Source organism: Sceloporus occidentalis, unplaced genomic scaffold (assembly GCF_023333645.1).
Source record: "Sceloporus occidentalis isolate IW3139 unplaced genomic scaffold, rSceOcc1.0.p SCAF_3, whole genome shotgun sequence".
Taxonomy (NCBI): Eukaryota; Metazoa; Chordata; class Lepidosauria; order Squamata; family Phrynosomatidae; genus Sceloporus; species Sceloporus occidentalis.
In genome coordinates this window covers 10,837,654-10,851,094 of record NW_028316983.1, presented here as the reverse complement: position 1 = coordinate 10,851,094, position 13,441 = coordinate 10,837,654, and the positions used below count along the sequence as shown (strand labels likewise).

The following is a 13,441-nucleotide window of genomic DNA, read 5'->3' as shown; positions in this document are numbered from 1 at the left end:
TTTTAGATGTTTTTATTTTAATTAGCAACAAACCTGAGTCTCTACAGCGGCTTGTAATGTGATCCCTTCCCTCTTCTTCCTATCTTGCTCCTTTTTGCTAGCTATCGTCCTCCTTTTCTGCTCCTCACTTGCTGCACAACAACACCGCACAAGGAGGCAGCACAAGACAGCCACCCATGAGGCCCTTCCTCTTCCCCCTCCTACTGTTCGGAATGAATCAAACACACCCAATAAGGAATAACAGGATGAAATCCTATTCCAGTCCATTTAGAAGTAGTAAATTACAGCTCTAACCATCAGAAGCATAGTAGTGATATGATTCCAGCTCATCTCTGCAAAAAGCAATAGCCTTTTATCTATCTCTGGCCATATAAAAACTAGATTCAAGAATATAGCCATTTACTAGGAAAAGTTTGCATGAAACACAGAAAGCAAGTTCTGCAATACTGGTTTAATGGGGGGAAATCCTAAAATCTACAATTCAGCATTACAATTTTTAGAATCAGCCACTGTGCATGCATGTACATTCATTCTTTTGAGTTTTCCAGAACTCTTATCAGGTTGGAGTGGACTACAAAAGGTGGGACAAGAGGTACTATTACTAATTTATTTAAAAGTTCATTAAAAACCCTCATAGAAACAAAATGAGCTTTTTAAAAAAAATAAAGCACGAATTATGTCAAGTATAACAGATTATTCAAACATTTGTTTCTTAAAAAGGTATCATATTATACAACCCACACAATATGGAATACTAAAAGAAAGGAAATGAGTCCTTTCCCATTGATGAACAAACTAAGCCATCTTTTGCCACTTGTTGCCTCCATGCTCTGTCCAATACTCTCAGTGAAGATATATCTGGCACTGCCACATATGCTTTCTCAGTTTCCAGAAGCATTCTATACTAGACTCATTCTACTATTTTTGTCAGGCCACAGCAGAATGACAATGGTGAAGGACGATGAAAGAGTCAGGAGAGCACTAGCCTGAAGAAGCCAAGTTTCCACACATGCTTCCCCTACTCCACACAATTCCTTGTTTGCACTGGTACAGTATTCTTCTTCAGGGAGTTCTAAGGAAAAGTTATGGCCACACCAAATTAGACAACTGGGGTGGGGTGGAGATAGAAGGGGCAATGATGGAGACTGTTGCTGAATGTTATTAGGAACCACAACTGTGCATAGCAGTGTCTGATGACTTCTGGCCATGACTGGGTGTGGCAAAGAAGTAAACAAGTATTATTACATCCATCTCCAAAATATATAGTGAAATTCAACTATTTCAGAAAGCAATTTTGCAACTTTTCAGCTGGCTGTTTACAACAATAGAGGTAAGAAAATGTAACTTGGCTCTAGCTTCCAAACTCCTCCAAGACACAGGGGATAAGCAGGAACAACAATACAGAAAGTCACATCATTAATCCATGTGTTTCTGAATTCTATACTTGGCAGAAAAGACAAAATTATAGAGAAGGAGCGCTTTATAAATAAAGGTTAATAATAATAATAATCTATCTACACATCACATAATGTAATCTAGGCTACAAGAAGATTACAGACTACATGAATTTCAGCTGAGTGGGATTCACAAAGGCAAAGTAAGTTGTTGTACCTTCCTCTATCCAAAGCATAAGATAACAGTTGCCACATATTTATTTAACTTTCCTTCTGTGATTAATTTTTCTCTAATATTTTTATCCTGTTCATTAATCATATAGTTTATCTTAAAAGGATGCCTGTTTAAAAAGACAACTTCATACTCTGTCATATACTTTAGCTTTGTAAAGTGAGCTTTGCAAAAAAACAAATCCAAAGAAATGAGGAAAGAGCTATATACTGTGTATGTAGTCCACAGGAATAAAGATTCATACTGACAAGTCTTTATTCCTGGAGACTTCGTACACAGCTCTTTCCTCACTTCTTTGCAAAGTTTTCTGCAACCAAGTACAAAGGTAAGCTGCACTATAGTACTTTTAGCAATAAATAGCATGCTAGTGAGCATTTCCACACAGTGTTACTTCATTTCTATCATGTAACTGAATTAGTTTTTTCTAGCCATTCCAAATGTATGTGCCGTAGACTTCAGTCATTCTTACAGTGCGCTGAAAGGAAGGTGCCAAAGGATTCTCAGATGCTGGTGAAACTTTAGGAATAAACTCTTGCAGAACACAGCCACATAGCCCAAAAACCCCTCAAAAAACAGTCTTATTTTACATTTGCATTCATACCATACAAAAATGTCAGATATCTGTGGAGAGCAAGCCAGGGATCTGCAGGAATGGAGGTTTGTTGTACATGAGCAGTATGCTTGCTCTTACAAGAAAAGAGATTCCACCTCACCATTAGGAAGAATTCCGACAGTGAGAGCTGTTCAATAGTGAAACACACTTCCTCGGAGAGTGGTGGAGTCTCCCTCTTTGAAGGCCTTTAATAAACAGAGGCTGGATAGCCATCGGTCGGGAGTGCATTGACTTTGTATTCCTTCATGGCAGGGGGTTGGACTGGATGGTCCCTTGTGGTCTCTTTCAATTCTATGATTGTATACTGCCTGCACCAGGAGACATTAAAAACTGTGCAAAACAACCCCAGGATTAGATTTTGTGAACCCAAATCAGCTGCCTCTCTGGTCTGTTTCTCTCTAAGCCAACTAAAGACTACACTTGTTTGTCAATTCCACTTCTGGTTTGTGGTAGCTGTGCTCAGTTTTGCAGAACACAATAAATTCCACTGTCATGGTTTATTTAGTAAATCTTCCATAGTTTATTCCACTTGCTCTTACTCCAAAGCAGTAGTGATCAACTGCCACATCCCAATATATTGCCAATCCAAATTAATCAGGATTCCTAAGGATGACTTAACATGTTGTGCAAACAAATGCTTTGTATTTCCTTTTGTTTAGTGGCAACATTTTTTGAAACACAGTTGGCTCTTCGAATCAGTGGACTTTGCAGCTGCAAATTCAATCACCCATGGATCGTCACACCCCATATAATTAAATGGTAGCAACATGAATGTGGACATCCTGAAGCATGTGCATTCACATTGCCACCATTTAATAATATGGGGCACAATCAATCATGGGTTGGTTTGTTTTGCATCCATGGGAGAGTTCCTGGAACCATATCACAACAAATCTGAAGAGCCAACTGTAAATATTTTATACATCTTGATCTTCCCTTTGTTCCTTCGATTCCATTGCTTCTATACTTGTTGCAGAATAATGATGTGGATTTTTTAAAAAATTACTTTCTGTCTGACACTGAAGCTGTTCTGCCCTAGTAAGATAACAGTAGTCCAAACAAGTGGATCATCTTAAGTTAATGGCTATAATGTTATTAGCTCAAACATCTTGATATCATGGGTTATTTCCCTCTTCCAATATACAGTACCATAACAATTCTTTCTCCACTATTATCAACTAAAATTTAATTTTCTAGTGATTACTTATAATTTCAGAGTAAGACGATCACTTATGCTAATGAAATCAAATTTATTTACAGTAAGCTATCTTACTACTGGGGTTCAACTTTAGGTATGTTCTGAAAGAACAAGGCCAAATAAGGGTCTCTACTTGTCATATAGTTTGATTACCATAACTGTACATCTTTAAGAAATTTACTTATTATGATTTTAACTGATCGATCTGTCCAGAAATGAATACCCTGGCAGCTTTGGCACTCTTAAGTGAAGGTTCACACATCACAATAAGCGATGGTTTATTTTTCACATGTTTGGCTGTTTAAGCCACAAACTGTATGGCAGATGAACAAACACCACGGCTTATTCCAATCTCCATTTCTAGTTTGTTTCTCTCCTGTCCCTTGATCAACTCCCACTTCAATTAAATGTGAACAAACTGTATCTGCAGGTTGCTATCATGACAACTCAAGGTTTAAACAAACCATATTCTATAAGGTAACAAACAACAAGTTTAGAGTGTAGCTTATAACTGGTTGACAAGATTTCAATAAAGAACACAATAGTAGGTGAAACATTCAAAAAGCAAAATCATAGAGTTGGGCTGCCTCATGCTGATTTGAAGTTTGCAACTAGAAATGGAAAATAATTTTGTTTAATTCAAAGGTCCTAATGAGAGTAGCTTCTGCACACCTTGCTACAAGAAGAAATCTACCTCAGCTCAAAAATCTGCACATCTGTGAGGTTTATCACAAAGAAATAAAAAATGAAGTTTATACAAAGTAATGCTCACATTTTAAAAAGCAACTGGCTATAGGATAAAAACTGCTATAGTCAAGACAGGGGAAAGTGCATAAACTAGGTGAAATGTGTGAAAATTGTGTACATGAGAACTATGTTAAAATATCCTGAAAATTTTCCACAAAAAGGATACCAAACAAGTACAGACAGAAAATGCAAAGGGGAGTGAAAGAAATGCGGTGAAATCAAGAATGAGAAAATTGCATATTCCTAGTTGCAATTCAGGCTTCATACTAAGTTTTTCCCCCAGTACTATACATTATCTTCATTTATTAAAAGAAATATAAATTTTGCAATGAAATACAGTATCAAACCATTTAAAAAGCAATTAAGATCCATAATTGCTCCTTGTTCTTACAAAAGACAGAACTGCTGAAACCATCTGCTTACAAAAACTTCTCAATTGAAAACATGTCATAAACCTGAGGCTTCAAATCTCAAACTATCCAATTCAAATAATTATTACATTATTTCTACTATCCCTAAAGTCTTACCTACAAGGAATTTTCCTACAATATTAAACCATACAAATAAGACAAAAATATATTTCAAACTAGATTAATTCTGTATCATATCCTAATGGATTTCATCCAATCTGCACATGTACTATGGTTTGAATTACAGTACTTTAAATTGTTTCGATTTTGATTGTGATTTCCTGCATGGCAGGGGGTTGGACTGGATGGCCCTTGCAGTCTCTTCCAACTCTATGATTCTATGATTGGCTTTAAATTACCTTAGGTGACAAATGATTTAATACACTTTTAGTCTTTTTAACATTATTGCTTTAAATGGTTCTAAATTAATTTTATTCTACACAGTCCTGAGATACTTGGACATAGGGCAGAGCAAAAATATTTGAATAAATAAATAAATACTGAGGGAAAATTCAACCCACCAGTCATTAAAGAAACGTAAAACATGTACATCTTTCTAAACAGCCTTACTTTAAGCTTTCTGATATATTTTCTTTTTTAGAATTGTTTTCTGCTTGTTAATGAGCAAAAACTTTAAATGCCTATTTGCCCCTGGATATTAAGGCAACCAAGTTCCACATTCTAGTCGTCTTTTAAACAGAATCACACAGTTGGAAGGGGCCAGAGGTCCAACCTCCACACTCAGTGCAGGAACTCCAACTGATGCATCCCAAAGATGTAGTTATCCAGCCTTTTTAAAGACACCCAGAGGAGACCCCATTACCGCTCTAGATAACTGGCACCATTGCTGGACTGCTCTTACTGTCAAGGAATTCCTTCTTATGTTCAATCAAAACCTACTTTTCTTCACCAAGTTTAACAAGCCCAACTTTCTCAATCTTTCCTCCTATGTTTTGTTCTCCATACCTCTTGGTATCATTGTTGCCCTTCTCTGAACTTGCTCCAACTTGACTATGGTCCAAAACACATTGCAGAAATAATCCAGTTTGACACTGTGTTAACTGCTCTGGCTCAGTGCTAGGGAATCCCGGGAATTGGAGTTTGTTGTGGTGCCAATATTTGTGGCAATATTTTTTGACAGTGACAGTGAAGGCTGAATGTCACACAAAACTACAGTTTTCAAAATTTCTTAGCACTGAGCCAGGACAATATATACTTCTAAAATGTGGTGCCCAGAACTGAACTCACAATGGGCCACTGATCTAATCAGATGCTACTGCATGCAACCCAAAGACAATTCATCACAGGGATGAGGCCTGTCTCCCTTTGCTCCTCTAAGGCTCCATAATATCAGACTCTTAAACCTTATAATTAATTTTAAAAATATTGGAACTGAGCAATGGCCATTAATTGAGCATTCTTCCTTTCAGACATTACCCAACCTACACAGGCAATTATTTTTCAACATTAGTTTCCCAGGATTCATTAAGAATTTGTATTGTATTCTGCTTTTAACATTAGTTTTAACTGTACAATCTTCTATATTGCACATTACATTTTATGCAAAATATTCAGTTGTGTAGGGCTTGAAGCTCCAAGACAAGACAATCTGTTTCTTTGGGTAGAGTGGGATGCTTTTCAAAAGGCACATTAAGGTCTACTGTACCAACCTTATGTGGTGAATCTATGGCGCGTTACAGACGGGCCCAAGAGGCGTCATCGCCGCACCGTGATTACGCGTGAGGGGCGGCGCTTCCTGACGCGCCTTGCCCCTCGCGCGTAATGAGTGCATCAAAATGGTGGCGCCCTATACAGATGGGCACCGCCATTTTGACGTCGCGGACGCACAGCGTCCTGACATCGCACCCCGGAAGAGAAGCCACGAGTGTGCGCGTTGGCACTTGCGACATCTCTTCCGGGTTGCCGGAAGGAGCGCGATTTTAGCGCTCTTTTTTGCAGCGCGGAGGAGTCGCGCGGTTTGGCTGCTGTGACTCCTCCGCGCTGCAACTGGCAGCGGCCCGAGACCGCCCCTCTTGGGCGGTCTGTAACGGGCCTATGACATCCTGGTACAGTCCTTATATGCTATTAAATCAGGGTGTTTCAAACACAGAGGGTGATCTGAAAAAAACATTAAGGTACTATTCTGTGCTACTGAGTTGTATGAGATTTAACTCTAATGTGCAACATCTTGCATGCTTTGATAATAATTAACTACCTTAGTGTAAACTTTGTCTTTGAGATTAACAACTAAAAACCAGACCAAGTCAGAGAATACAAATATATAAACATAGGTACTGTATTTGTACTATTACAGATTTATATGCTAGAAGAACTCTGCTAGCAAAAGAACAGATGAGAAAAGGAGCATAATTTGCCATCCAGAGGTTAGATCAGTTACAAAACTGAACCTTGGGAAAGTAAGATATCGGACCCTGGCATAGCCAAGCAGAAGCAAAAATGACATTCGAGATAGAAAGACAAATGACTATACATAAAATATGTAGCTGATCACAAAGCCACAGATGGCACACGTTTTCCTGACTGAAAAAAATCCCTTTAAGAGCAAAATATACGTTTGGGAATGTGTCAAATAATAAAGTCAACATTGTTAGGAAATCTTGATTTCAAGCACACCAGGGTAGGTACGATTGTCAAATACAAACCTATCATCTACTACAGAAGCAAAAGTCAAGGACAAATGATATACTACAGAAGAAACACATTAACTTAGCAGAACAGGAGTTAACTGTTAATATGATCTGAATGCTTCACTTTCTCAGACAGTTTATATTCTGATGATTTTTCAGATTTCTATATCATGTTTAAAAAACCTATTTATTAAAGGAGATAACACAAGAAACTCTGGCCTAAATTCAACAACTGGTCAAAGCCAGAGTAAATACTGAATCAACTGCTTAATGGTATCTGATCTTGTAAGCTGAGCAAAATCAGCTGTAGTTCATCATCAACCAATACTAGATGCTGGAGACTGTATTTCAGAGGAATGAACTGGCAAAACCACCTCTGACTATTCCTTGCCTCAGAAAACCCCTATAAAATTGATGGGGTTGCCATAGTCAACAAGTTACTTGGAGGCACAAACATACACATATTAATATTTATATAAATCCCACTGATCCAAAAAATCTATTCTTGTTGGGACTAGCAATGGATTTAAACTTGACCTTTTCAGCCACATTAAGTAATGTGCAGCTAATCACACACACTTCAGTTTTACTGTTTAAAATAAATCCGAGATTTAGAATTGGAAAAAATAAAAAAGTAACAGACACTATTTGTTGTTGTGTGCCTTCCGACTTATGGCAACCCTATCATGGGATTTTCCTGGCAATTTTCTTCAGAGGGAGTTTGCCATTGCCATCCTCTGAGGATGAGAGAGCATGACTTACTCAGGGTCACCCAGTGGGTTTCAATGCTGAGGCAGGATTCAAACCCTGTTCTCCATAGTCCTAGTCCAACACTTAAACCACTGCACCTCACTGGCTCTCAAGAGAGACTATACAATTTCACAAAAGAGAACATAAAGCAATGATGGCAAACCTTTTAGGGACGGAGTGCCCAAAGTCAAAGGAACTCCGGCACCAGGTTCTACCCAGTACCAGGGGCAGAATTTTGGAGGCGGGACATCCGCCTTCCGGGGGCAGGACTTCTGGGTATGGAACTTCCCAGGAGACAGCTAAAGGCCTGGGTGGGCAAGAGAAGATGAGGAATCCCCCGTCCTCCCAGACCGTCAGCAGCCTCTCCATTTATATGGGGGGGAAATTAGTTCCAGTTCAAAGAGTTCTGGAGGAGAAACGGCGATACAGTCCTCCCCTTCATTGTTGTGGGGGATCAATTTGCAAATATTCACGCCCCATTGACTTGAATTGGTGCACCATGGGTGCGTGCACCATTTTAACCCTTCTTGTTTTCCGGTTCGTGAAGGACCGAGGCTGCGGACTCAAAGTCCGCAAAAATGCAGAGACGATTGTATAATTGGGGCAAACCAGCACAATCCACAATAGTTAAAAGGAAATTTCTCAGCTGAAAGGACTTACTCCCAGATATGCGTACAAGACACAGACAAGCAGTTTGTAGGGAGGAGTCCTTCGTACGCCACTCTGTGAGCCTTTGTGGCAGAAGAGTGCGACATAAATACTCTACATTAATTAATTATCATGTCCAGATCTGCTAGCTCACAACAGTCAGGTGATTTAGTTTAATTTTTTTAATTAACAAGAGAGAACCACCAATACCAGAACTGGAGTATATCAGAGGTAGGGCTCTCTGCAAGGTACTTTAGGTCCTGCAAATCATCGTTGTATCTTTTCCCCAGAGCCAGAACTCATGGCCAACTCCATGTCTTCCACTCTCCCAACAGTTCAAGTACCCCATTTCATTATACACCAACCGTAGAACACTATAGACTCTATAGTATTGAGGCAAACCAGTCAAAAAGCCTTCTGCCAGTGTGCTGTGGAAATCTCTATATGAGGAACCTTCCCCTCTATCTGCAGAGGGGAAGGTTCAAAGCATCCTCCAGCCCCTCAGCCACCCTCCCAGAGAGCAAAGGATTGATCCCCAAATTCAAGACCAACAACTTTTTATCTTCCTTCAAAATAAAGTAAAGCCAAGAAACTTAATCACATCACAATATTCTACCTACTAAAAGTATCAATGTTATAACCACTCTTACGTTCTTTATAAAATCAAACAATATATATAGTCTAGCACAAATGGGGTATTGAAAGTCAATCAACGTTAGTTTACTAAAGGAAGACCATGCTGTTATAAACACTGAATTTATCAGAAAAGAACACTCAACTACTTACAAAATGGGACAATTACCTTACGAAATTGCCCAAGCAGAAAAATATTACAGTATTGCAATCCCTCAGTTGTATTTCTTTGCCAGCCGAGACAGTCTCTAGGTGTGCAGCAGGCAACCTTTACAATTACAGCGCCATATGTGTGGACTATCCTCCTGAAAGAGAGGTCTATTTAGAGCCTCTGCTGATAGCTTTCCATCAGACTTTCTTCCACTCATTTCGTACAACAATGAGCAATTTATTGCCTAACTGTAATCAGGCAGCTTTTAAATTGTCTGATTTACTGTATTTTTTCTTACAAATTCTAAAAGGATTGTCTTTAAAGCACAGAAAGCTGAGATGAGAATTAATTCTATAAATAGGTGAACACATTGGCTGCCCCAAATACTGACCTGGAATTCTTTTCTTACACACAAATCAGTAAACACTTTTAAAAAAAAGATTAAAGTACCATGGATGCACAGCCCATTTTGGTTAAGTTAAGCTATAAAATTGGAATAAATTCAGGGACGGAAATCATGACCAGTACCTCCCCCAGATTTACAGAGAACAACTCTTGGCAAATCGTGCCATTGGCCATCCTTGCAAGAACTGCTAGGGCTTCCAGTCATAAAACATCTAGAGGGACATATGATTACCAACCTGAAAAACAATGGCACCTCACAAATTGTTTGAAGAAGAAACTTATACAGATCTGCTACACTTACAAACAAAGAACTGCAGACTTATGAGACCATGTCCTGGTCCCTGGGATGGACAGAAATCTCCTCCTCTGAGCAAAATAAAGAGGTCTGCCCTTAGAAGAGAAACCCCAATATTGGACCTGGCTTCTCTCTGCCACAAGCACCACTTGGACCAGTTCTATGCCAACACCAGAGAGCAAAATGCTGCTCCTTCTGTGCTACCATCCTCCTGGCACAAGCATGGTGAGGCTTTGGATACATTCACATGTATATCTCCCCAATGCTGTAGATAAAATTGCTCTGTTAATGTTCTGCAATTGGTAGTTAAAGGCTAAATTAAGAAATTTAGCATTACAAAAATAAACAAAGTCTAATGTCTGGTTATTTTTCCCTGTCATATGATTTATGGTATAATAAAGGTTATCTTACCCACACTATTACAGAGACTTCAAACCTTTTTATAATAATATTTTATACTGTATTTTGTCCATTGTTTATCTTGTGCCATAACTAGCAAGTTAAATTTTACCAGAGTCTGAATGAGCCCAGAAGGTATTTCTTCTTTGCCTATGAGCAGCCAAACCACACATATTAAATGAAGTATCACCAAGGACTATCAGGTGCTGTAGGCTATATTTCAGAGGAAAGAACTGGAAAAGCCAACTTTGGGTATTCATTGCCTAAGAAAATCCTATGAGATTCAAAGGGCCACTATAAGTCTTTAGGTGACTTGAAGACACACATACAGACCCCAAACAATGAAGTCAGGGAGATTTAAGAAAAACGTGTTTAGCCATTGAAAAATGGAAAGGCCTTCTTCATGGTTAGCAAGGGCAAATCCTCTTGGCTTACTCCAAACTGAGCCCTTTAAGGGATTTTGGACTTCAGCCCCCAGAAGCCTCAGCCACGTTGGCCAAGAGTCTGGGGTTCTGGGGGCTGAAGTCCAAAACCCCTTAAAGGGCTCAGTTTGGAGTAAGCCAAGAGGATTTGCCCTTGCCAATCCTTATGGGTAAAAGGCGAGGAGGAAAAAGGGCACTGCCAACGTGGGAAAGGGTTTCAAACTGAACAGTTCCATTTGTTAAAAACGAGAGAGAGGGAAACCGACGAAACTGACCCCTTCCTGATAAGCTCGCCTTGGTTTGTAACATCCAAGTTTAGATGTTAGATTCCTCAGAGTCTAAGGAGTGGCCAGAAGGCCTGCTACTGAAGGAACCGCCTCCTGAACGGGCCAAAGGCCTTGAAAACGGCAGGAAGGGCAGAAAAAGAAACTGGAGGCGATCGCGGGAGAAGGAGGAGGCAGCTCTGCCCTCTCTCTCTCTCTCAAAGCCAGCCGCCGCCGCCAGGCCTCCAAGACTGCTTCGCCCTCCGGCGCCCCTGGGGCCGACAAAGGCGGGAGGCCAAGGGCTCTGTCTGTCTGTCTGCCTGGAGAGAGGGCCCCCGAGGCGCCTTTCCCCGGCTCCGCAGGCCGCCTCCCGCGTCACTGGATTGTGTTCTCACCGCAAGGAAGGCCTCGCGCCTCCAGCCCCGAGACACGCATCGCCCCTCCTCCCAAATATATATAGAGAGAGAGAGAGAGAGAGAGAGGTGGACGCCAATGTTTTGACTCCTGGCAAAGTGTGTGTGTGTGTGTGTATACACACAATATATACATGAATGTGTGTGTGTATACACAACAACGTGTATTTATACTGAAAAGGGGAGGCCTCTTGTCATCCTAAATTTATAGATTTATGCGCAAATCTTTCATGGCTTGACTCCTGACAAAATGTGTGTGTGTGTGTCTATATGTGTGTGTGTGTGTGTGTATATACACACACCAATATATATATATATATATATATATATCTTTATATAGTAAAGGGAAGGCCTCTGGTCGACCAAAAAATATAAATTTGTGCTCAAACGTTTCACACGTGAGTCTCTCTCTCTCTCTCTCTACACACACACACACATATATATATATAATTTTATTTATATCATAAAGTCGATAATTTATATCATTAGTTTCTCTGAGTGTATACACACACACCCCATATATATATACACACATATACACAGACACACAAAAGGGGGAAGGCCCAATGCACACAGACTTCTGGGTGAATGTTCCATGCCTTGACCCCTTTATTTTTTATTGTCACAATCTATTGTCTCCTACACTCCGGACATCATATATATATATACACACACACACACACACGAATACACATATATCTAGCCTACATATATAGAGAAATATAGCGAGGGAAGACACTCACATATCTATCTTAGTGTCTGTATTCATTCGCTATATGTGTCTCTTGTTTTTTTCCTCTCTCTCTCTCTCTCTATATATATATACACACATATATATTGGATACATATGTATATAGAGAAGACACTCACACGTTATATATACGTGTGTGTGTGTGTCTTCTTTCTCTCTATATATATGTGTGTGTGTGTGTGTGTGTAGGATATATATATATATATATATAGAAAGAGAGAAAACACACACACACATATATATATACGATCTCTCTCTCTCTCTCTCTCTCTCTCTCAGACACAGATTGCTGTGTATTTCTGTCTGGGGATATATAGATAGGAATAAAAGCAGGAGCCGAGGCCTGTAAGATTAGGGCAGAAATCTGTCTCTCTCTCGTCCGACGGGAGGCCTGCCTTCCCTCCCCGCTCCCTCGGCCTCCATGGCCGCCCAGGGGCCTCCTCCTCGGCCTCCTCGTCCTGCCTGCCCCCGCCTGGCTCCCTGACTCACCGGAGAAGAAAAGGGGAAGGGGGGGATCCTGGGGCGAGGGAAGGGCCTCCGCTCTCGGCGTCGCTGCCTCCCGTGGCCTCGGGGCCTCAGCCTAGACGCGCGGCGAGGGCACCGGCCGCCATTTCCTCCTTCTCTGCTCCGAAAGGGCTCCCCTTCTTCGCTGCTCTCCACAGCGCTGGGCGGAGAAGGGACTTGTTGCTCCGCCCGCCGCCGCGCCGAGGAACCCGTCGCCAAAATGGCCGCCCGAGGAGGAGGGTGCGCGCGCGGGAGGGCAACGACCGCGAGAGGACGCGAGATTCTCGAGGGAGGGGCGGGGGAAGTGGGCGGAGTCTAGTGGGACGCTCTAGCCTTCGCTCTCCGATCCTCCCCAGCAGCAGGGACGCTCTAGGCCTCACCTCAGGTCCTCTCACTGGCACTGACAGAGGGAGGAATTAATGAGAAACAAATTCAATACTCAGGGTGCAGCTACATTGTAGAAATAGGGCCCTTTGAGGCCACCGTAGTTGCCATCGTTCCATCCTAAAGTATCCTTGGATCTCTCAAATTGGATTATTTCTACAATGTGCTTTGAACCATTGTG

At 40.9% G+C, this 13,441-nt stretch overlaps 1 protein-coding gene across 2 annotated transcripts in view; it reads right to left on the bottom strand.

Moving 5' to 3' along the window:
• The window catches only part of DIDO1 (death inducer-obliterator 1), a 76,325-nt gene extending 63,233 nt beyond the window's left edge, over positions 1–13,092 (bottom strand). For both annotated transcript variants that reach the window (XM_089513645.1, XM_089513646.1), the window contains exon 1: positions 12,862–13,092. The gene's annotated coding sequence lies outside the window, so the exon portion shown is untranslated. The remainder of the gene's footprint in view (positions 1–12,861) is intronic.
• Positions 13,093–13,441: the final 349 nt, after the last annotated feature.